At 45.3% G+C, this 25,388-nt stretch overlaps 1 protein-coding gene across 1 annotated transcript in view; it reads right to left on the bottom strand.

The window, feature by feature from the left end:
* Positions 1-25,388, bottom strand: part of XPO6 (exportin 6) — a gene marked incomplete in the record, with an annotated part of 1,798,279 nt that overhangs the window by 1,192,352 nt on the left and 580,539 nt on the right.

Here is a 25,388-nt window from a genome sequence, read left to right as displayed (position 1 = left end):
ATTTCTTGTGGAAAGCAAATACCTCAAAGATTTTCATATGTACTGTATTCCTTGCCTAGGCCCTGACCACAACGTACCTCACTGTCGGTTTTGCACCTTATTTAAACCACAAACTCAGTCATCGGTATATTTGCACTTCTAAATATTTCGGTGCTCGGTTCAATTATCCTGATACGTCTTCGGTAAGCTATTCGACTACCGACATCCCGAAAAAATCTAAAGAAAGACAGGCCGCCCAGTTCACCAGTACTCTGAGGTACTTTTGCAGCCCCTGATACCCGCTACTTCAGATTCGCAGGCCTCTACTGAGACCCATTCGGAGTCCGGTATGCCGTGAGATGCTTCAACTGTGGAACCTGCGGATGTCTCTACCTTGGATGGGTCCGGAGCCGCTGTGCAGGCACCTGCTTCTGAGTGTGTATTCAGGCCTACTAACTTCCATATTAAACAAACGCCATCTTCTTCTTTAAGTCCTAAAACTCAAACCATGCCTAGAAAACTGACGCTCAGACGCAATGACTTCAACAGTGACATACAAAGAACATCTAGTGTTAGATGCAAACAAAGAAAAAAATCATTCAGTTAACATTAGCTTTTAGAACTAGTTAATAGTGTGATCCAACAGAGGAGTTAAGACTTGATTCAACAGGACAGTTGCATTGTAGCTTACCATAATTGTACTTGTTAAAGTACATCAAGTACTTAGCCCTGGGACTTCCTGCCATGCAGAAGCCTACAGCTGACCCAAATAGCAGAGGCTTTCACCAGCCCTCAAGCTAGAGGATGCCCTTGTATAAAATGCAGTAAGTCAGAGAAATCACGAATATAAAGGGTCACTACCCTAGCTTCATCTTCATTCTTCCTCGAGGTGCTGAAGTCTGAAAGTTCCTTAGGTGGAACATGACAGGGCCCACTGACCCTATTACTACAGACTGGAAATATTGTAAGAGGAAGTAAAGTGAAGGGGTGGAGGGAGGTGACTGGTGCAGTACCCACCTCAACTTCAGGAGTAGAAAGACTGAGGAACAGACAGGCGGGAAAAGGCACTAAAACACTATAAACACAACTTACTGGGGTGGCTAAAGAGTAGGTTGCACTGGGGACACCATGTACTGCAAGACAGCACAGGCAAACCCGAATCTGGCTTTGGAGATCGCAATAAGGTGATGGTGTTTAGTGAAGGTGTGGTGGACTAGGTCAGTGTCCCTTTCACAAATGCTGCTGTAGTAGTTGCTTATTATAATAAGCTCCGTCTTTGCCAGGTATGTTTGCCATTCTACGTATAACAAAAGGTGACCGTTAGCTAACCACTTTGAAATAGTCTACATCCATACACCTCTCTCCTCCTTTTTCTGCAAATACCACCAATAGTTGATCAGATCTATTTGGAAATTAGTCCTGCAGAGGTAGAATCTTGACAGTCTTTACATCAAGAAAGTGTACATTTTTTTTTTCCCCAGCCCACCAGAACATGGACACAGAGAACACATTAAAGCATACAACCTAGTTAAAGGCAACTTCTGATACCACCTTGGGCATAAAGAAGGGGTTAAGCTCTTTGGGTAACTCTGTCCCTATGGAATACAAGAAATTGTTCTCTGCACATACCTTTGTACTAGGCTAACTGCCCTTGTGGGCAATTAGAAGCCTACCCAATTAACCCATGTGAGAATCAAACCCTGCACCTTGCATCTGTAAGGCAAATATCTGAACCATTATGCTAACCTCCCTCTATAAGGGTCTGTTGCTTCAAATTGTATATGGCTGATGTGACTGCCTGCAGCAAGGCAGTTTTCTAAGTCAGTAGTTTAAGGGGTGCAGAGGCTGCTTTATTCAAAGGGTGGAAGGGTTAGTTTTTTTAGCATGCAATTCAGATCCCAAAATTAGGGCAGGATCTCGCTTGGGGGGCTCGAGGTGCAAGATAACTTTCAGAAACTGCTTCTTCTTAAGAGTAGGGGTGTTAGAAGCTGGAGATGGAGACAGGCAGAAATAGCTGATGCACACATTTTACACTAATGTAAGACAAGTTTTCTTCATGTAAGTTTGAAAGGAATTCCACAACCTGTTCTAAATTTGTTTTGTAAGGTAGAATGCAGTGCAACAAAAGGAAAGCATTTTCACTTTGCTTGAATAGGAGTTTCTGGTTACTGGTTTTCCAGCCCTTTTTTAGAATTTGCTAGTTATGTCCTCTGAAAAAAAAAAGTGGTCAGATTGAGGGTCTCAAATCTGGATGGATGACAGACTCTTTGCTCTGAGTTAGGGGTCCACTGTTTAAGGTAGTGTTTTGATTCTCTTTCATCTGATTGTGAGGAAGGAGAAAGTACAGTTATGTAATTAAACGTATGTTAACAGTAGATGTTCTAACAGATCACTGCTGCAGTACCCTAAGCTATACAAGTTAAATCCTTGCCAGGGATATGACTCACCAGCAAATGTTAAGTTTCAGGGCACCTTCCACACCCTACCTGCTTTAGGGCTCGAGCAGAGTCGCATAACAGTGGTTAGAGTGTCAAGACTTCAGAGCTTTCTGATCTCAAGAAGGGAGGCTAGAGCCCTGAAAACAAGATAATGTAAACGTCTATACATTAAAAAGGTGTGCGCATGTGTGTGGGGATAGAGAGATAGATACGCGTGTGTGCGTGTAAGTAAATGCACATATATTCCCACCCTGTCAATACTCCTGTTAGAAGAAAAGGAGTACTGACAGGGTGGGAATGTATGTACATTTACTTACACACACACACGTATCTGTACATACATTCCCACCCTGTCAATACTCCTATTAGAAGAAAAGGGGACAGACAGAATGTGGCTGCTGTAACAGTGATCTATTAGAACTGTTAAGTTTACTTGCACAGCTGTACTAACTATGCTATGTTTTCAATATTAGATCATTATTTCAGTAGTGTAAGATGATTGGGGTAGATTACCAGATATTAGAATTATAGACAGTAGGAGGGAGTTTGAGAATCCAGGAATCCTCACTCTAGCAAAGCCTGTTCTGAACCTTGAAAACAAATAGTTTGTAATGCCTTACAAAACTTTGTACAGAGGAACAAGCTGCTGTCTCTAGAATACTTGGAGTCCACCCCTTTCCAAAAAGCTGCAGAACACAAAGCCCTGGTAGAGTAAGCCCTGCCCCTACCTGGAAGTAACCTGTTAAGGTGGGAATAGCAGAAAGAAAAAGCATGACAGAACAATGTAGAAATTATCTGCTTTGACACTGGTTTTCCATTTCCTTGTTTTCAAAGGAAATAAACAGTTGATCAACCTTCCTGAATGATTTTTGCCTTCAATATTATCCAAGCTGCTTGTGGGCATCCAGAGTATGCAAAATTCTATCAACTTTAAAGGTCCCAAAAAGAATACATCTATATTAACAGCTTGACTCAAATAATGAAACTACTGGAAGCATAAAAATAGTACTTGTTCTCAAAGATGTCCTTATGAAAAAATGATACAGCTGACTCACATTAACCAGCTTCCAACTCAGAAACCCTTCTTGTAGAAGCCAGAACAATGAGTAACACAAAGTTCAGAACCTCAAATCTGTCTTGTGAGCTGTTTTAAATGGAAGAAATGTCAGTTTTTCAAGCACAAAGATAAGATCCAAGTGGAAGTCACATGCTTGTTTAAGGCAGACTTGATATGTAAAACACCTTTCAAAATGCGTTTAATTTGAAGTAAGGCAATGGGGGGGGGGGCTAAAGGGCAAACAAGTAGAGACAGCTGAAGAATAAAGAAAGGTGAGAGGATAACTCATCTAACTATTCTAAAATACGAGCTAACCAGACCTTCAAAGGGTCCCAGACATTAGCACTGAACCAAGTACAAAATTGTCTCAACTCAATCATAAATGATTTCCTAGTAGCTCCTAGTAGCTGTTTTAGTGACCTTCATTTGTACATGTTGCAGAACCTCGGGGGGGGGGGGGGGGGGCTACCTAAAGTTATTACAACTATCACCCAGGCGGTCAACTGAAGGATTTTCAGGCTGGGATGCATCAAACAACCCACCTTGGACTAAATCTACCCTGTGGGGAAAGCATGCAGCATTTTCAAAAGGGAGAACCAATACTGTCAAAAAGGGAGTTGCTATAATTAACTTTGGAGTCCTTCTGGAACTTCTGGAGAAGCATTGATATCCGCTGAAAGGGAGGAAAAGCATACAAAAACATTTTAGTTCAGAGAAAGGAGTAAGTATGCATCATGCAGGCCTGTTTGGAAGGAATCTTGGAGCATAATTTCTTTAGCTGTATATTTTGAAAAGAGGCAAACAGATCCATTTGAAGAATTCCCTACAGTCAGACCACTTCCTAGAAGATGCCACACCCAAGGGTTTATCCTGGTCCTGCTCAGTTTGTCTACAATAATGTTTTACTCTGCTAGAATGACTGAAGCCAGGAGGGCCAAAATAAGTCAAGTTGCTAGATCCCAGACAAGTCTGCAAAAGGGTTAAGATCTGGTACCACCCCCATCTGCTTACATGACAACTATGGGGTTATCCGTGATTACCTGAAGAGATCTAGGAAATCAAAGATAGTTTAAGGGTTTTTAGATCATTTATTACCATCATTATCTCCTTAACATTTATTTGCTTTTATGTATCCTGCTTGTTCCATAGACCTTGTACTTTCACCCCTCTAGATACACCTCCCAAAATAAAGTCTGAGGCATCTGCTGTGACAGACTATGAAGCAGAAGATACGGAAAGAGATACCTGGTCTGCCCACCACAATAGCTCCCTTCTTACAAACCCCAGCACTGGAATCTAAAAAGAAAATAAAAGTGATGAAGTTGAAACCACAATGAACTAAGGTGTCATTTAATTTTTCCATTCAGAAGTTTGGGCAAGGATATCCTGATAATCAGACACCATTAAATCTAGAACTCAGATATTCCATGGCAGATGTCAAGGACAGACTAGAAAGGACTGCAAACTTTTCTTTGTAGAGTTCTACCTTGTCTAGAGGAAGAAAAGCCCTTCCTATAGCTGTATCCAGATGATGTCCCAGAAAAAAAAAATACTCTGTGGGAAGGAATGGGAGATTTCTGTAAATTCACCTGAAACTCCAGACTGAGGAGTCCTTTGAAAAATGTCAGCATCCTGACATTTGGAAAAAAATAAAAAAAAGTCTGTACCATCCAAACATGGAAAGACGTGCATGCCTTGTAGTCTTGCACTCGGCAATTACTAGAGCCAGACACTTTAAATATCCTTGCTGCACTAAATGGATCAAAGAGTAAGATAGAAATCACAAAATGTAAGCCAGACAGAAAAATCTTACAAAAAGTCTGAATTCTTAAGTATTTGTGATGACAAGCATCTTTAAAGTGCAATATTAACAAAAGAACTGAAAGGCCGATGAGAGGTAAGAGTTTGTAGAGAGAAAATCCTTAACTTTGACATATGGGTTGAGAAAGGTGAGACACAGGACTGGTCTCCACGATTTCTTTGCCAGCAGAAAAATATTTGAATAAAATCCTTTCCCTGTCTGGCCTAAGGGCTCTGGTTCTATGACACCAAGAGGCAGACTTTTGGAAGTTGACAGTAAACCTACACTTCGAAGAGAGATGAACTTCAGATTCTGTAATAGGTGACTGGGAGAAGGCACCTGAAGCAAAAGGTCATATAGATAAGGAAAAATCTGAATGCCTTTGGAGCCTGCAGAAAGCAATCGCAGGAGCTAGGCATTTTGTGAATACCCATGGGGCAGCAGAGAGACCAAAGGGCAAAGAGCAAAGCAAAGAACAAAAAAATGAAAGGAAGATACAGAGAAAAACTTACTGAAGAGGGTGAATAGGGATATGAAGGTAAGCCTCTTTCAGATCCAAGGACACCTGAAAAGCCTGGGGTAACGAGAGGAAACAGGGTTTGAAGATTAAGCATACAAAAAAAGGGACCTTGAGAAAGGTGTTCAGCAAGGAGAGATCCTGAATAGGTCTCCAAAGTGCCGTCCTTTTGAGGAACCACATCCTAGAATACAAATCCTTTCCCACTTGGTAAGGGGGACACAAGTTGAAGGATTCCTTGGTTCACCAGGGACCTTAAAACCTCCAGGAAATGAGGAAGTTGCTCTAGAGAACGGTGAGGAATCTCTAAAAAAGGAGGGAGAAGACTTCCATACCACGAAGTAACCCTGATGGATGATAGGAAGAACCCAAGCGTTTGAAGGAATGAGACGCTGAACTGAAAGACAAAGGAACCTGATGTGAAAGGGGGGAGGGGTGAACTGTCAAAGAGAAGCAGGCTTGTCAGATAAAGGAGACTTCTGGGCTACAGGAATCTGAGAAGCCTTAGCACAGGGGCCCACCTCCCACTCTTCATGCCTTTGGAGGCCTACCAGGGTTGCCAAAGAAAAACTCACTTAGGTACATCAAAGTGCGTTCTCCTAATGGCAATGCCTGAACCCACCACTCTGGTGGTCGCTTCAGCAGCATGACGAATGGAGCCTCATGGACAAATCAGACAGACTCCAGGGTAGCCAACTGGGAAGCAAACTTATCTTGGACTTCTTCAGAAAGATCCTGGCAGGGTATCTGATAACTTAACCAGATCCCTTTGAAGTCTGGTGAAGTGTGCCAAATAATTCAAAGACCTCAAGGCAAAGGTTGGTGATGCACAAACCTGCTTCCCAAATCTAACCATCGCCAGAGACTCTACTGGGTAGAAAGAGGAACTCTCGATGGCCAGTTCCTTCTTTCTGGCTGCTGCAATGACCATGGCATCCACAGCTAACTCTTTAGCCCAAAACTGTCTTTAGGAGCGGACAGAATTTTATCAGGTCTCCTGGAGATCAGTTCTATAGTACCACGGGCCTTCCACATCTGCTAGAAGATCAACTAGATGAGCTAGTCAGCAGGCGGAGTCACCCAACAGGTAGATGGTCTGGTACCAAAAGACTGCAGGTAAACTCAGAAGGATTTAGTGACTTTCAGGATGTCTCCACAGGGGACATCACCAGGTGGTGACCTTGGGGATCCCTCTCCATTGAAGTTTGTCTCCGCGAATGATTCCTCTGGGGAATCCAAGTGCTTCCTCTTGCACTTTCTCTTCTTAGGGCCTCCTCAGTAAGGTATGGGAATTATCAGAAGAGGAAAACACTGTTACCTGGGATTCCTGAGACTTCGGCATCCATGGACCCAGTGGGAGTGCAGGTTGAATACTGGTGTGCAAGTAAAAAAGCAATACTTGCTCTGAGGTGGAAGGAGTCAACTGACTACAGAGGCCCCCCTGAAGAGGGAATGGAGCCCAGAACAGAGCTAGACTGCCTCACAACTGTGGTCACTTCCCGCTCCGAAGAGAGCCCCCAAGACAGAAGCTGGAGCCCAGCTGATCCATGCCAATGCCCCAAGGTGCAGAGGACTGAAAAAATAGGAGTCTACTCCTGCCCCTCACAGCTGACAGGACAGACTCTGCCCCAAGAAGTCTCCGGATCTCAATGAATTGTAGACATCAGAGTGAGAACTGTTTCTGAAGTACTGTAGTGAAGTTATGGGTAACTCGAGAGCCGATGCAGTCGGTACTCGGAGGCTCAGAGCCTTAGACTCTAATGCTTCAGATGAAGTCCGAGGAAAAACTGGCGAGGTGAAGGAAGGTTCAGCTCCACCACCTGATGGGGCTGGGGTCGAGGAGGTACCGGATAATCTTCTTGCCCAGAGTATCTTATTCAACAGCCTCAAGTCATCTTCAGATAAACTTCTGATGGAACACAGACAAGATGGATGGTGAATTTGGTCTCTCCAGGAAAGGTGAAGGTAGTTTTCCAGAAAATGGATCAATTGAGGGTGAACACAGTAAGTTCTCAGAAGGGTCAAAGTACAGTTGTGTACACTTACCATAAATGTAGATGTGAGAGTGTATTCACTGTTGCAGTCATTACATTTGGGTAATCTGGTGGCAGGTTGCCCTCAGTCGGCCTGATTAACAGTCTTGGGTCCTGCGTCAGTTGCTGTCCCTTCCAGGACATCAGGTCGTCAGAGGTATAAAACATGCAGCAGACGCATTACATCAGTTTTTCTTGCCCCAGATGTCAGGTGCCCTCCCAATGGGGAGCAAATAAACACAAAAGTATACCTCCAACCAAAAAGGCTTTTAAGCATAGTAAAGAAAAGTAGACTTAGAGCCAAAAAAACTAGGGGGCTGGAGGGAGGGTAACCAGGACTTCAACAGTGAATACACTCCAACATCCACATTTTTGGTAAGTGTACACAACTGTACTATGTTCTTTGTGTTACACTGTTGCAGTCATTACATTTGGGTAGATTCCCAAAGCTATGGTTGGGGAGGAGGAGTTTCTATAGCATTAAGGGCAGCTATAAGGCCCTGCAAGACAGCAGTGCAAAGCCAGCAGTGGATTTAGAGGAAATTGGTAAATGATAATGCTTGGTGAAAGTAATAACAGAACTCCAGATAGCAGCTTCTAGGATATCCCTGGTAGGAACACCTCTGAGAAAGGCTGCAGAAGTAGATGCAGCCCTGGTGGAGTGAGATCTGATCCCCTGGGGAATAGGTTTTCCATGGTGCTAATAGCAAAATGAATGCAATGGCTTATCCATTTAGAAATGGTTTGTTTTGAAATGGCCTTCTCCTCTGCCCCTGCAGCAAATGCTACCAGCAATTGTTCAGATTTTCTTGATTTAGTCCTGTCCAAGAACAATTTAAGTTGTCTGTGCACATTCAAGGAAGGCAGAATCCATTCACCTTTGTTCTGCAGACTGGGAAAGAAGGTTGGCAAGTGAATGGACTGATTAAGAGCCACACTGGAAACCACCTTGGGCATGAAGGATGGATTGGTCCTGAGAGATACCCTGTCCGCATGAAAGAAGATGAAAGGCTCCACTGCCATAAGGGCCTGTAATTCAGATATCCTTCTAGCTGAAGAGATTGTTAAAAGGAAGGCCGTTTTCCAAGAAAGAAATTTTAAGTCAGCAGTGGCTCGAAAGGAGGTAGAGTGAGTTTCTCCAAAACAAAGTTAAGGTCCCAGGCAGGGGTAGGAGCTCGCCTCGGTGGTCTCAAGTTTTTTGCCCCTCTAAGGTACTGCTTGAGAAGAGGGGTGGTTCTGTCTTATAGTGAGCTGAAATAGCTGAGGCGTGGATTTTAATGGAGGAAAAAGACAGGCCGTTGTGAAGCATCTCAGTTAGGTATTGCAAAATTTGAGGTAAATTGGGCGCTGCTGTACTCATCCCTAACGATTGGTTCCAGGCACAGAATCTTTTCCATTTGTCAGCATAAGATTTTCTACTACTAGGTCTCCTCGCCTCCAAGATGACATCCATCACAGGTTTGCTGAGGGATGATGAGGGTGAATTTAAGTGATTAGCCAGGCTGCAAGGTTCAATGTTGAAAGCTGAGGGTGCAGAATTTGGTTCTGCTGAGACAACAGGGAAGGGGTCTGAGGCAGGTGCCATGGAGATGTTTGCAACGCACTGCGCAGGAGGGGGTGCCAGTGTTGGCATGGCCAGTCTGGAGCAATCAAAATCATCCTTGGTTTGTCCTGTTGACTTTTAGCAGAACTCTGGAGAGCAGAAGCAGAGGGGGAAAGGCGTAGACTGATAGGTTTTTCCAGTTGAAGGACAGAGCATCCACTTTCCAGGCTTGTTTGTGGAGAGTCCTTGTGCAAAACTTGTCCAACTGGTAGTTCTGGGAGGAGGCAAATACATCAATGTCTGGGCTCCCCCATTCGCTTGTCAACATGTTGAAAATCCGTGGTTCCAGTTTCCAGTCGTGCGTGTCCACGATATTTCTGCTTAGTCTGTCTGCCAGTGGATTCAATTTTCCTGGCAGGAATTGAGATTGAAGGTGCACTTGGTAGCTCAAGGCTGTGTTCCACAATGCCATGGCTAGTCTGCAGAGGGGGGTAGGAATGTGTACCCTCATGCTTGTTTATGTACCACATAACAGTGGTGTTGTCAGTCTTTACCATTAGTTGTCCTGGAAGAATGTAGTCCTTGAAGGCTGTCAGAGCATTCTGTACAGCTAACATTTCTTTTTGAATGATGTGCAGGTACATTTGATTTGGGTTCCATTTGCCCTGAATGCACTTCCCTGCCAGGTGAGCCCCCCCATGCATAGTCTGATGCATCTGTAGTTAGGGTTTGGGTGGCAGGGGTAGTGTGAATGGTAGTCCTTTGTTTTGGTGGCAGGCCTCTGCCCACCATAGGAACTCCAGCCGTAGGCAAGGCATGATAGGAATCGTTTCCAGGTTGTGACAATGTTGACTCCATAGACTTTTTAAATACCACTGTAGTTTCCTCATATGCAGTCTTGCAAATGGAATTAAAAGAATGCAGGAGGCCATGAACCCCAAAGGCTTGCAGTATATCTTGCAGATAGCAGGGTTTTTGTGGCCACTTCTTTGAAGTAAGTTACCAAACAAATTTGTTTTTCTAGCGTGAGGAAAGCTATCTGGGCAGTTGTATTCAAGCTTGCACCCAGGAATGTAATCTGTTGACAGGGTACCAGTTGTGATTTCTTTTCGTTTATGGTGTACCCCAGACAAGTTAGAATCCTTTTTACAAACGCCAGATGATTTAAAAGTATGCCCTGGTTTTCTGCCTGAATTAGACAAACGTCCAAGTATGGATATATTTGAATATTTCTTTGCCTGCAAAATGCAATAACTGGGGCCAGGCACTTTGTCAATACCCTGGGCGCAGTAGACAAGCCAAAGGGCAGTGCAGAGAACTGATAATGCAAGCAGCCTGCTTTGAAGCGTAGGTATCTTCTGCAAAATTCCCTGATTGGGATGTGCAGGTATGCTTCTTTTAAATCTAGAGTTGCCAACCAGGCGTCTTTGCCTAGCATAGGAAGTAATTGGTGAAGAGTCAGCATCTTGAATTTTTGAATCTCCAGAAAGATGATTAGAGTAGACATGTCCAAGATTGGACGCCATGATTTGTCTTTTCTGGGCACCAGAAAAAGCCTGGAATAGAAAGCTGTTCTCTTTTCCCTCTTCTGGTACCAGTTGAATAGCCCCCATGCTACTTGTTTTTGAGCCTCTGCCCACTGATTTGGGGGCAGGTCTGGCCACCCGTTTGGTGTTGGCAACATGTGGAAATGAAATCTATATCCCTGGGACACTATTTAAAACCCATTTGTCCTGGGTTATGAGTTCCCAATTCTTTGCATGAAGAGCAACCCCCCCCCCCCAAAGGGGCGGTTAAAAGATAAGTGCTTGAGAATTTTAAAACGAAGTCATTGAGACTGTTTACCATAGGCAGGTGTCTTGTTATTTCCAGATTTGGAAGTGGAGGGCCCCCACTGCTTAGTTCTGAGAGTCACCTGGGACTGAAACCTTGGCTTGAGAGGATCTGGAAGGGGCTGGAAAGGACCAATTCTTAGACCAGTGCCTACTAAACCTTGGTGGTTACACTTATAAAAAAATCTTTAACAGTTTGCATAGATTTAGCTTTATCTTCCATCTTTTTAAGAACTTCTTCAGCCTTATTGCCATACAGGTGGTCCTGAATTAAAGGAGCATCCAACAATTTAGCTTTAACATGATCAGGCAAAGATTGCTCCTTAAGCCAAGCATGACTTCTAATCACAGACCCAGTAACAGCAGCCCTGCAAGAGGCCTCTAAAGAATCAAAACCATATTGCACAGTAAGTTTTCCAACTTGTTCAGCAGTATGCATTAAATCCTGTAAATCTTTATTTTCCACACAATCAGGAATCATTTTCTGTTTAAGCAGTCCAATAATATGCTGTTGATATTTTAACATATGAAATAGGCAGTTTAAAGCTCTGATGGCCAAGGTTGCAGAAGTATAAACCTTTTTACCCCATCTATCCAGCGCCCTGGAGTCTCTATCAGAAGGGGTAGGGTTTTTTGCAGTAGAAGCCTGAATACACTTGGGCCCCTGAGAAATGGTTTCTGGATCTGCAACAGGATTTTTGAAAACGAACTTGTGGGACTCAGAAACCCTGAAGTATCTGTCAGGTTTACTAGGAGCGGGAGGCAGGGAATCAGGGGCCAAACTGGATTCCGAGAACACAACAATGTCTAGTACAGGAGGTATAGCCAAAGGCCTATGCTGAGGTAGAAGAAAGAAATCCCTAAGCCTCTTTTTTGAATCAGAAAATTCCTGGTTTTCCCAGTGGAAATGCTCCCTTAAAGTACGTAAAGTTTCCCCAAAAGAATAATCCTCAGGAGGGGAAGCAGAGGGAATGGAATCCACTGCATCAGAATCCTCATAAGTAGGTATGGAAAAATCCAGGTCATTAGAGTCAGAAGAAACAGAATTCTGCTCAGAAGATTCAAAATCAAGCTCAGCCCTAGGCCTCTTGGGGGGGGGGGGGTTGACTACCCCTGATTAGAGTAATTAGATCTTCAGCCATTTTTATCATTTGTTTTTTAGGCACAGGGGCCTGAACATGTGACCTGGGTGTTGGTTTTCTTACACATGGATTGAGAGTTAAGCCTTAGTAATGAAGGCGGTGTCGATTTAATATGCAAGTCTGAAGGCCTGACTACACCCTCAGAAGCAGGTGCCTGCACAGCGGCTTCAGACCCATCCAAGGTAGAGACATCCGTGAGTTCCATAGGTGAAGTATCTCATGGCATATCGGACTCCGAATGGGTCTCAGTAGAGGCCTGCGAATCAGAAGTAGCGGGTATCAGGGGCTGCAAAAGCACTTGAGTACTGGCGAACTGGCGACTGGCTTAGAAGCGTTGTCGGCAGTTCTGGACCTCGGCGGCCTGTCTTAATCTCTGCGTTTTTTCAGAATCCCCGTAGTCGGATGGCTAACAGACATTTCTGGATAATTAGAGAACTGAAACATTTAGAGGCAAAAATGTATCAACAGATAGTGCGCTGATTAAATAAAGCACAAAACCGACAGCAAGGTACATTGTGGTCAGGGCCTAGGCAAGGAATACAGGACAAATTAAAATCTTTATGAGGTATTTGCTTTCCACAAGTAATGCCATTATTAACGTTTACTGACATCGGTTTAGAGCAAGAAAAAGTTTCCCCAACGGGGTACTTAGCTTTAAGTTGAAGACTTCTGTTCTGAAACTCGAAAATGAAAATTTCAGGAGTCTGCTGACCAGCACTTGTAAACTGCTTCTGCTTCAGGCACCGCACAGCAAGAAAGACTGATGTAATGGAGTCGGCTGCATGTTTTATACCAGACGACCTGACGTCATGGAAGAAGGGACAGCAACCAACGCAGGACCCACGACTGTTAATCAGGCAGACTGAGGGCAATCTGCCAGCAGATTACCCAAATGTAATGACTGCAACAGTGAAACACTAACATCACTTGGTTCCTCAGAAAGTAAATTTGATGTCAAAGAAGTCGGCAAAATTGGCAGCAAGATAGATGTCTACACAGACAGTGTCAGAGTAGAAGATTTAGGCTGAAAGATGCACTCAGTTCCACAGGACCCTTCAGGGCCAAAGATTTAAGGTGTGGAGGCAGTTGGATTAAGGATACCAATGGAACCAAAGCTTTTGACCTTTTCAGAGGAGGTGCTGATGGTGTAGAAGGCACTGACAGACCTTTTCTTTGACTTCCCTTTCATCGCCCTCCACAAAAATTTCAGAGAAGACACCGGTCTTGTTCCTTGTTTTTTCTGAGCCAGACATAGGTTTGCTGAAGGCCGAGGGCATCATAACTTTCAAAATTGGTTTATTCTTTCCACAAGTGCCTTTTGACTGAAACCATGACATAATGAACAGTTTTCTTGCAGATGGAGAGGCAAGAGACACAACTGGTGATTATCCGACATTGGTATTTTTGTGTCCACAATTCTGGCATCATTTGAAATCAGATGGGACCTTTGGTTTATCTGCCATGGAGACTAACAAAAAGAAGTAGTCAGAAATGGCAAATGGCAGTTAACGAAGATACCTTTATAAACAGTCATGCAGAAGGAAAGCCTCACAACAGGAACACACTACCAAACAATAACTTGTTATACGGAAAAAAAAACAGCAGAAAGAGAATTAAGAGAATTTAGAAAATTAAGAGCAGGGAAGAGTCCATCGATGACGGATGAGATTACACTAATGTGTAAATAAGGGAAGAAAGGGAAAGAAGTTCAACTAGACTGAATTAACAGTGGATAGGGTTTTAAAAGAAAGCAACAAAAAAAAAAATTACTAGAGAAGTGAAAACCAGAAAAAATATATAAAAGTTTACTTATCTCGAGAGCAATGGCAAATGCGTCTGTCAGGGAAAGTGGCAAATGAGATCGGAGGTAACTGGGAGAGGAGCATTCTGGATAAGGGTAAAGACTGAGTTTTTGGCCAGCGCAAATTAGAAGTTATGTACCTACCATAACGTTCCATGTTAGTTGTCTTCTCTCACCTTCTTTCTTGCTGGATGGGTTCGGAGCCGATCCTCGGCTCCAACTCGGCACTTGCTAAGCTCAAGAGTCACTTCCACCAGCTCGAGGCAGCCCCATATCCCATGATGCAAGGCAGAGATTACCCAGATCTCGTTTGGTAGCTAGAGGAAAAAATACCTACCATCTTCCCTCAAGGGAAGAACAACTAACCTGAGAAAAAACTGTAAGGGGAACCCAGGTAACTAAGTGCAGAGCTAACTGGTGTCCAAGGGAGAAATCTCCCAGAGAAGAGGATAGTTCAAGGTCTGTCCAGGCTAGGGGGACAGGAGGGAGGGACGCAATTAAGAAGGCGAGAGAAGACAACTAACATGGAACGTTATGGTAGGTACATAACTTCTAAATGTTAAGTTGTCAATCTCGCCTTCATTCTTGCTGGATGGGACCGCGTCCCTAGCACCTCTATCCTGGGTGGCTCAATGGAACAGACTCTTGAGAACTGTGGAACCAAAACTCGCCCTGTCCCTGGAGGACAAATCCAATTTGTAATGAGACGAAGGTATGAGGAGTGGCCCAAGTGGCTGCTGCACAAATAGTGTCTAAGGGTAGTCTAGCCTGAAAGGCTGTACATGTGGCTAGGCCTCTGGTAGAATGTGCTTTTGGTATTGAGATCAGCTGTTTGCCCCTAAGCTGATAAATATAAGAAATAGTGGAAGACAGCCATCTGGATAAGGTCACCTTAGAAACAGGGAGACCTTTCTTATTTTCAGCATAAGAAAGAAAAAGCTGATCAGACTTTCTAGATTGCTTTGTTCTGTCCAAGTTGGCGATGAACATCTAGGCAATGCAATTTTCGTTCCGCCCTGTCAGAATAATTGGGAAAAAAATACTGGAAGATCAATAGATTGGTTTAAATTTGTCTTAGAAGCAACCTTGGGCAAAAAGGACGGATTAGTTCTCAAAGATACTCTATCCTTGTGGAAGACCAAGTAAGGGGGACGAACACAGAGAGCATGAAGTTCAGACACCCTTCTAGCCAAAGTAATAGCGACTAGAAAGAGTGTCTTCCAAGAGAGAAATTTTAACGAGCATGTAGCAGACGGTTCAAAAGGGGGAAGTATTAAGGATGCCAGCACTAAATTTAGATCCCACTGCGGTGGAGGATCCCTAACAGGGGGTTTAAGTAGGAAGATCCCTCTGAGAAAGGCTTTGCAAAGTTTGTGAGACAATGTTCTGGTCTGCAAATCAGACATGAAAATTCGAGATTGCTGCCAGCTGGACTAACTGTGGAAGAAGAACTAGAGTGAAAAATTTCAGCTACGAAGTCCAAAACTGACTGAATAGGGGCAGTAAAGGGATCTATGTTCTTAGACCTTGCCCAAAAGGAAAAACGTTGCCATTTGCTAGAGTAAATCCTTCTGGTAGAGGACATTAGAGAAGCTACTATGATATCCCTAACGGGATTAGAGATCATAGGAAGCCTGGCTAAAGAAGGAAGTGGAGCAACCAAGCAGTGAGGTTGAGGGAACGAATGGACCGGTGCAGTTGACCCTACTGGTGGGTCAGATCATCTGGAACTGGGTCCAGATGCCAAGGCTGCACTAAGAGATGTTGATGAAGGAACGGGAACCAAATTTGTCGAGGCCAGTAAGGAGCAATGAGAATCAGCTTGGCTCTAAAGTCGGTAGCTTTCTGAAGCACTTGAGGAATCAACGGAAAAGGGGGAAAAGCATAAAGAAGTCCCCGGGGCCAATCCTTGGTTAGAGCGTCTCTGGGGGGATGGCCTGGAAGTGGAAAGAGAGAAGAAGTCTGGGCATTTGCTGTTTTGGGGTGTATCAAAAAGGTCGCAGCAAGGAGGGCCCCACTTCTGAAAAATCTCTTCCGCTATAGATTGTTTGAGAGACCACTCGTGAGGCATGAGTATAGCTCTGCTCAACCTGTCCGCTATGATGTTGGTTTTCCCGGGGATATGCGTTGCTATCAGAAACCGCTGAGAGGAGATCGCCCATTGCCAAAGTCTGAGAGCTTCTCGACACAGAGGATAGGACTTGGTCCCGCCCTGTTTGTTGATATGCCATACTACGGACATGTTGTCCATGTGAACTGCGATAGTTCCTAAAGGAAGAAAGTCGTTGAGGGCTTCCAACGTTAAAAGCACTGCTCTCATCTCTAGGACATTTATATGCAGGTGGTATTCGAACGGTTGCCACATGCCATGGACCATCCTGCCCTGATAATGCCCCCCTCACCCGATCAGGGAGGCATCCGAAGTGACCGTGGCTACCAGGGCTGGGGGGACAAATGGTCTGCCCTGATGGACTAGGGGGGAAGAAATCCACCAGGATAGATGGCTCTTGCAGATCTGTGTGACAAGGATCTTGTGACGCAGGGCAACTGCTGGAAGGACCATTGGGTAAACAACATCCACTGTAGGAGACACATGTAAAAGCGGGCCAGAGGAAGAAGTGTGATGGCAGCTGCCATTAGGCCTAACACCTTCAGGACCAACCTGGCTTGTACCTTTTTGCTGAATAGGATGATCCGAACATGATTTTGGATATCCAGGATTCCTTGATTTGTTAGATTTGCTGACATCCGAGTCGTGTCTAGATCTGCGCCTATGAAGGTAATAGATTGGCAAGGCGATAAGGAAGACTTTTCGAAGTTGACAGAAATCCCTAACTGGCTGCAGAGACGTAGAGTGTAATCCCTGGTGGCCTGGAGAAGTTGATGCCTGGTGGTGGCTGTGAGGAGCCAGTCGTCTAGGTATTGAAACACCTGGAATCCCTGACGTCTCAGGTGAGCCGTGACCACTGCCATGCATTTGGTGAACACTCTGGGGGCTGTGGTGAGACCAAAGGGCAGGGCTCTGAATTGAAAATGACTGGTCCCCAGCCGAAAGCGGGGAAACCTTCTGGAGCGTCTGGATTTTTATGTGATAGTACGCATCCTGAAAGTCTATAGAGCACATCCAGTTGTCTTTGTCCAGAAAGGGCAAAATCGACTGAAGTGTGACCATCCGAAAACTCGTCTTTTTGACAGACTTGTTTAGTCTGCTGAGGTCCAATATTGGTCTCCACTCTCCCGTCTTTTTGGGTACCAAAAAGAACCTAGAGTAGATTCCGGATTCTAAATGGCCTGCTGGAACTGGCTGGATGGCCCTTTTCTCTAGAAGTTTTGAAACCTCTAGCTTTGCAATTTCCCTTAGACCGGGTGGAACGTCTGGAAGGGATCCTTTTTGAGGGAAGGGGCTTTTCTCGAAAGGTATTTTGTAACCCTCGGATATAATCGACTGTACCCATTTGTCTTGAGAAAGGGAAAGCCAGGCTTCTGGGTACAGTGACAATCTCCCCCCGACTGCCTCTAAGGGTAGACAGTCGGGCAACACCTCAGGGATGCTGGAATGGCTTGTCAGAGAGAGGCTCTCTGCTGCCCTGGTTCTGCAGACCCCCCTCTGCCCCTAGGGCGGCGTCCGTTATTACCCCCTCTGCCTCTGGGGGTAAACTGACCACGTGCGTCAGGCGTGACTCCTTGAGATTTTCGGAACCACATTTTCCCTCCCTTCTGACCTTTAGGGTAAGGCCTTGAAGGGGTGGAGAAACGGACTCCTACGGCAGAAAGAGTCTTGCCGTCTTGCTCGAACCTGGTCAAAGTGTCCTTCACCTGAGGTCCAAACAAAGTTGTCCCATCGAAGGGAGAGTTTGTGAAGGATGCCTTAAAGGGGTCTGCAAAATTGCAAAGTCGCATCCAGGACTGACGTCCGAGAGCCACTCCTGTGCCTGCAACTCTACTCGCTCCATCGGCTGAATAAGAAATGAGCCGCATGGAGGAGTTAGTTATGGAATTTAGGATTCCCAGCTGAGAGGCAATCTTCTCTTGAGCCCCAGCAGCTGACGGATCCTGTACCACCTCACCCAATTCCTTGAGGATATCTCTTTGAAGTCGGGTGAAGTGACATAGATAATTCAGCGAACGCATAGCAAAGGTCGCGGAGGAAAACATCTGCTTACCATACCTGTCCATGGTCCTAGACTCCTTGTTAGGAGGATGGACCGGTACGGAAGGATCTGCAAGTTCCTTTTTGGTGGCGGCCGCCATCACCATGGCATCAACCGGGACACCTTTGGTGAGAAACTGTTTCAGTGGGGGCCGTGATAAATTTAGAAGGCCTCCTGGGGACTGGTTCCACAGAATCAGGAGATGCCCACACCTTTCGAGCTATCACGTCCATAAGGGGGTCGAAAGGTGAAGAAACCCAGGAGGAGGAGGGTCGAGATCCAAAAGCCTCCAGGTATACAGAGTCATCCTCGGAGGTGTTAATAGAGGGCCAGTTCCCCCTCTGTTTCTGGAGTTCAAGAATGTCTGAAAAGGAGACATCCTCAGAGGGGGATCTTGGGGACCCCTCCGACTCATCTAAGTCGGTATCTGATGTCGTAGACTCAGGGGAGTCTAAATGCTTCCTCTTGCAAGTCCTCTTATGCGGGGGTTCCCCTGAAGGATCAGGAGAAACCTCGTAAGAGGAAGGTATTCCCAATGGGGAAACCTGGGGCGATGGATCTCTGGGTCCGGCAGCAAGAGAGTGGAAAGAGATATTTACAGGCACTGAAGAGGGAGGAGCTAAAGGGACAGACTGTTGACTCAGCTCGGGGGCTAGTACACTCCTCATCACCTTGAAGGCTCCCCTCCCGGGGAGGACCGAGAGCTCCCGCTCCGAGGAAACAGGAATCCCCGGCCCCACCGAAAGGGAAGGCTCCGAAGCAGATGTCGGTGCAGAGTTTAACGAAGCCGAAGCTCCAAGGGGGAGAATGGGGTTGGGCAAGGGTCCAATGCCACTCGGAACAGACAAGGGAAGCCCGACGACCGGATCCCTCCAAGGATGGCCTCGAGGAGGAGATAGGAGGAGAAGACAACGGAGCCGAAAGGAGTGGTATCGGCTCCGAAGCACCAACAGTCACAGTTCCAATAAGCTCCGGCTCCGAGCTCTGAAGGAGAGTCGAAGGAGGAATTTCTGGATGGTGTGGAATAGCGGTTGTCTGCTGAGACGGGCTATGAAGTATCTGGGCCAGTGCCTGTGATTTCAGCAGTCTAATCACCACTCTCTCCAAGTCATGGTCTGAGAGTCTGGAAGACCTTGAGGATCGGCTCCGATGGCTCCGCTCCGAAAGTAAGTGAGAGGCCGGAGCCAAATGAATAGACTCCAGCGACGGAGATCTGGATCTCTTTCTCGACGGAGCCATCGTAGCTGAAGAACCTTCGGTTCCAGTTGGAGCCGACAACCTGTCGGCTCCAACTGGGTCAGAGATGTGTCGGCTCCAGCATGGAAGCAAGAGTATCGGCGCCGATACCGAACCTTCAGAGAAGGATCGGCTCCAGCCGGAGCCGATCTAGACTCAGAGGGAGTTGGAGACAAGGCTGAAGGCTTGGACACTGAAGCCTGGGCCTTGGGAGGCTTTGAGGGCTTCCCCGAGCCGGACTTAGCCAGGGAGCTCTCAGGCTTTAATAAGCCCCTGAGAATAAGTTTATTTCTACGTTCCTGCAGGACTCTCTGGCTGAAGGAGTGGCAAATAGCAGAGGAGTCCTGCAGGTGTAGAGGTCCCAGGCAATAAATACAAGAAGTGTGACCATCTGTCAGAGACATCTTCTGACAGCACGAGTCACACTTCTTGAAGCCTGAGACCCTAGCCTCTTTAGACATGACTGAGTACCTAACCACAATCACACTACACAGTCAGTCCAAAAATTAAACTAGATTAACAAAACCAAGTACAGGGAAAAAACACAGACACACCCAAACAAACCCTGACAGGAAAAATATAGGAGGGGTAAAGACCTAAGGCCCGACTAGCAAAAATATGAATAAAGGGAACGGGACACTAACGGGAATAGGGCTAAGTGAATCGGGAAGTTAAAGTAATATATATATAAATATAAAGTACTGGGGTGGACTAAAGTCTCAGAAAAAAAGGTAGAAAAATTCACTTACCAGGAGCTGGTAAAAAGTTACCTCATGAGCGAAGCGGCAAACGAGATCTGGGTAATCTCCACCTTGCATCATGGGATATGGGGCTGCCTCGAGCTGGTGGAAGTGACTCTTGAGCTTAGCAAGTGCCGAGTCGGAGCCGAGGATCGGCTCCGAACCCATCCAGCAAGAATGAAGGCGAGATTGACAACTTAACATCTGTAGTTAACTGTAGTTAACAGCCAAATCAGTTCAGATTCTCAGAATCGGAGCCACTTGAGGATAAAATGAAAACTGCATCATGTCACACAAACACAGGTTTGAAGGGGAAAGGAGGAAGCTCCTGCAGCACCACATTTAAGTCCTATGGGGGAGGTCTTAATAGAGGAGTGCCTCACAAAAAAGGGTTGCAGAGCTTATGACAGGCAACACAGGAACTTTCAAATCCAATGTGAAAATTAGAAATTGGTGCTAACTGAACCTCAACTGTTGAGGAATTAGAATTTTTGGCCCTATTTTTTTTTAAATATGTTATGTATAGGAGCTGAAAAGGAATAAACATTATTTTGATGTGCCCAGTAAACAAACTGTTTCCATTTGCTAGAATAAAGCTCATAGTGTAGGTGGTTTATGGGAAGATAAAAGTATACATCAGACTGGGGAAGAGAGCATAGGTTGTCTGGCTATCAATGGAATTGGAAAAGTCAGGCAGTCAGCCTGAGGTTTGGTATGCCTGGATGGATCATGTCCTGTTGGGTGAGACAGGAAGTCTGGAGTCAGGTCCATGGTTCAAGGTTGGAGAAGTGAGGCCAAAGGAAGGGGAACCAAATCTGTCAAGGCCAGTAATGTACAATGTGGACGACTTTGCTCTTTGACATGGCAGCTTTCTGTAGGAATTTTGGAATGAGAGGGATAGGTGGGTAGATGTATAACAGACCGGGTGGCCAACTGTTAAGTAAAGCATTCCCCCTGTGGGGGGGGATTAGGGCAAAGTAGCTGCTACACTTATTGTTTAGAGGAGAAGCAAAAAGATCACAGCAAGATTGACCCCACTGATGAAAAATCATTTTTGTTGCATCCTTGTTGAGAGACAACTTGTGAGGTAGAAGAATGCACCTGCTCAGCTTGTCTGCTATCATGCTGGACTTCCACGGAATGTGCACTGCTATGAGAAAGTGGTTGGATAAGATTGCCCACTACTACTCTCTGAGCACTTCTCGACACAAGGGGTAAGATCTGGTGGTCCCTCCCTGTTTGTTGATGTACCCAACTACTAACATTTTCCATTTGAATTGCAATTGTCCTGAAGGAAGAGCATTCTGAAGATCCTGCAATGGTAAAAACACTTCTCATTTCTAGGACACTGATATGCAAGTTGGCTTCCTCAGGGGACCAAGTGCCCTGGACTGGTTTCCCCAAAAAATGCCCCCCCCCAAAAAATGGGAAGCATCCATGGTCACTATAGACTTGGGCTGAGGGAGAATAAAATGACACAGCCCTGTATACAAAGTACAGTTTTGTACCTACCATAAATGTAGATGTTAGAGTGCTAATACAGCTGCAGTCATAAAAGATGGGTTTCTCCTGCTGTCAGGCGGGTCCTCGGTCGGCCGAATTCCAAAGTCTAGGTCCGGCGTCGGTTGTCGTCGCTTCTTCCCTGACGTCAGTGCGACAGGGGTATAAAAGAACCAGCCGACGCCATATTCTTCAGTTTTTCTTGCCCCAGATGTCAGGTGCCCCCAAAAGGAAGGCAATACATAAATTTGTGTAATAAGGCAATGTCATATAATCAAAATACATTAGTTGCAAGCAAATACACCATAAATGAATACCCCAATCAGGTTGTATGAGGAGGTGTTAGTCAATAGGCCTGTCCCAAGAGGGGAAGGAGGGAGGGAAACCTGGACTGCAGCTGTATTAGCACTCTAACATCTACATTTATGGTAGGTACAAAACTGTACTATGTTCATCGTGCATACAGCTGCAGTCATAACAGATGGGTAGAATCCCAAAGCTAAAAAAGGGGTGGTAGGCACTAGTTGGAACTAGGAGGAGCCAGGATGTCCTGCAAGACTGCAGTGGCAAAGCCTGCTCTAGTTTTGGAGTATAATGGTAGGTGGTAGTGCATGGAGAAGGTATGCACAGAACTCCAAGTGGCTGCTTCCAAAATATCTTTGGTAGGAACTCCTCTGAGGAAATCTGCAGAGATAGAGGTGGCCCTTGTGGAGTGAGATCTGATGCCTGCAGGTACAGTTTTTCCATGAAAAGAGTAACAAAAGCGTATGCAATGGGCTATCCATTTTGAGATTGTCTGTTTGGAAATAGGCTTCCCTTGAGCTCCTATAGCATAGGACACAAAGAGCTGTTCTGATTTTCTGAAAGGCTTTGTTCTGTCCAAATAATAACGCAGTTGTCTGTGGATGTCCAAGGAATGTAATAATTTCTCCCCTTTGTTTTGAGGATTAGGATAAAAGGTGGGTAAGTGTATAGCCTGATTCAAAGCTACCCTGGACACCACTTTTGGCATAAAGGACGGGTTGGTTCGTAAGGAAACTGTCCTGATGGAAGATGATAAAAGGCTGCACAGCCATGAGGGCTTGTAGTTCCGAAACCCTACGAGCTGAAGTAATAGCCAGAAGGAAAGCTGTTTTCCATGACAAATATTGCAAATCTGTTGAGGCAGCTGGCTCAAAAGGAGGCAAGGTCAGCTTTTCTAGTATGAAATTGAGGTCCCAAGCAGGTATTGGTTGTTTTCTTCGGGGTTTTATATTCTTAGCCCCTCTGAGGAACTGTCTTAAGAGGGGGTGAGAGAATAAAGGTGGATCAGTGTTGTATTCTGCAGAAATGGCTGAGGCATGGATTTTGATGGAGGAGAATGAAAGTCCAGTGCTTAGCAGCTCAGCTAGATACTGTAGTATTTGAGGTAAATTCAGTTTTCCAGGATTCTGGCCCTTTTTCTCATTCCAGGCACAAAACCGCTTCCATTTTGCGGTGTAGGCTTTCCTAGTAGACGGCCTTCTGGCCTCCAAAATGACATCCTGCACCTCCTTGGAGAGTAGGGTCTGTTGTGATGCTAAGGAATCTTCCATGCGGCCAGATTGAGTGTTTTCAGCTGACTGAAGAATTTTGAAGCTGTGCTGAGTCAGAAGAAGAGGCATTAGAGGTAGGGTCCATGGTGGGGAATGCGTCAGGCTTCTCAGGAGTGGGTACCAGTGTTGTCTTGGCCAGTCTGGAGAAATGAGAATCATCTTTGGTCTGTCTGCTCTGGTTTTTAATAGAACTTTGGGCAGCAGAGGAAGAGGTGGAAAGGCATAAACTGTCAATGTTGTCCAACTGAAAGAGCGTCCACTCTCCAGGCCTTTGGATGTATCCTTGAGCAGAATTTTGTCAATTGGTGATTTTTGTGGGAGGCAAAGAGATCTATGTCTGGCCTTCCCCATGCTTGAATTATTTCTGTAAAAACTTGAGGATGCAACTTCCATTCGTGTGGATCTGTCACATTTCTGCTTAGGTTGTCTGCAAGCGTGTTTTCCTTGCCTGGCAAGTACTGTGCTTGAAGGTCGATTTGTAATTCCAGAGCCATGTTCCAAAGTGAGATGGCCAGTCTGCATAGGGGGTATGAATGGGTTCTTCCCTGTTTATGTACCACATCACTGTCGTGTTGTCTGTCCTTATCAATAGCTGACCTGGACGCAGAAGGTCTTTGAAAGATATAATAGCATTTATTACTGCTAGCATTTCCTTTTGATTGATGTGAAGGTGCTTTTCTTTTTGGGGCCATTTGCACTGAATGCACCGATCTGTCATGTGCGCCCCTCCCCAGGCGTAGTCTGAGGCATCTGTTGTGATGACTTGATTTGCTTGAGGCTTGTTGAATGGGAGACCTTTGTTTGCTTGGCATGCTTGAGCCCACCACAGAAATTCCTTCTGAAGACATGGAATTAGTGGCATTATTGTTTCCAGGCTGTGGCTGTGTGGAGACCATAGGTTTTTCAGGTACCATTGAAGTTTCCTCATATGCAGCTTTGCACATGGGATTAGTAAGATGCAAGATGCCATGAATCCCAGAGCCTGCAGGATTTTCCTTGCAGTCAGCCTGGTGCAATTTGCTAGTGTTCTGAAGTATTGAGTTAGTTGCCCCTGCTTCTCTGGCATGAGGTAGGCCATCTGGGTGTTTGTGTCCAAGTTGGCACCCAGGAAAATTATTTTCCGAGAGGGTATTAGCCTTGATTTCTTTTTGTTGACTGTGTATCCCAGAGAATTCAACAACATTATTACATAAGCCAGATGTTTCAGAAGAATGTGCTTGCTGTCCGCTTGGATCAGGCAGTCGTCCAAATAGGGGTATATTTGTATCCCTTTAATTCTGCAGTAGGCAATTACTGATGCCAGGCATTTCGTGAATACTCTGGACGCAGTAGATAAGCCAAAGGGCAATGCAGAAAATTGATAATGGGTTGAACCTGCAAGAAATCTGAGGTATCTTCTGCAATTTTGTCTGATTGGGACATGCAGGTATGCCTCCTTGAGGTCCAATGTTACCAGCCAAGACTCCTTGCCCAGCATGGGAAGAAGCTGCTGTAGAGTGGGCATCTTGAATTTTGTTACGAGTAGAAATGCGTTTAGGATGGATAGGTCCAAAATAGGTCTCCAATCTTTTCCCTTCCTTGGTACCAGGAATAGTCTGGAATAAAAGCCTTGACCTTGATCGTGCGTAGGTACCTCTTGAATAGCTTATATGTCTATGAGATCTGAAATTAGTCTTTGTGCCTCTGCCCTTTGATTGTGTGGCAGGTTTGGCATGCCTCTCATTTTTGGAAGGGTGTGAAAATGGAATCTGTAGCCTCTGTTTATAATGTCCAGGATCCATTTGTCTTTGGTGACAATATGCCAATTTTTTGAAAATAATGCCAGTTTTCCGCCTAATGGTGCTGCCATTTGAGTCTTGCTTGGCATGCAAAGGGGAAAGTCATTGGGCTTGCTTTCTGAATGGTTGTGAGTTATCCTTACCACCTCTTTGCGTAGGAGCTTGCCATTGTCTGCCTCTAAACGATCCTTGGGATTGCCCTCTGCCCCTTGGGCGCCTGTATCTACCTCTTTGGGGTCCGTCAGTGGCTGGAAAGGACCAATTTT

The sequence above is a fragment of the Protopterus annectens genome, chromosome 12.part0, assembly GCF_019279795.1.
Source record: "Protopterus annectens isolate FY-2018-M chromosome 12.part0, PAN1.0, whole genome shotgun sequence".
Lineage (NCBI taxonomy): Eukaryota > Metazoa > Chordata > Ceratodontiformes > Protopteridae > Protopterus > Protopterus annectens.
The sequence above is the reverse complement of the archived record's forward strand: the minus strand, read 5'-3'. Positions and strand labels throughout refer to the sequence as shown.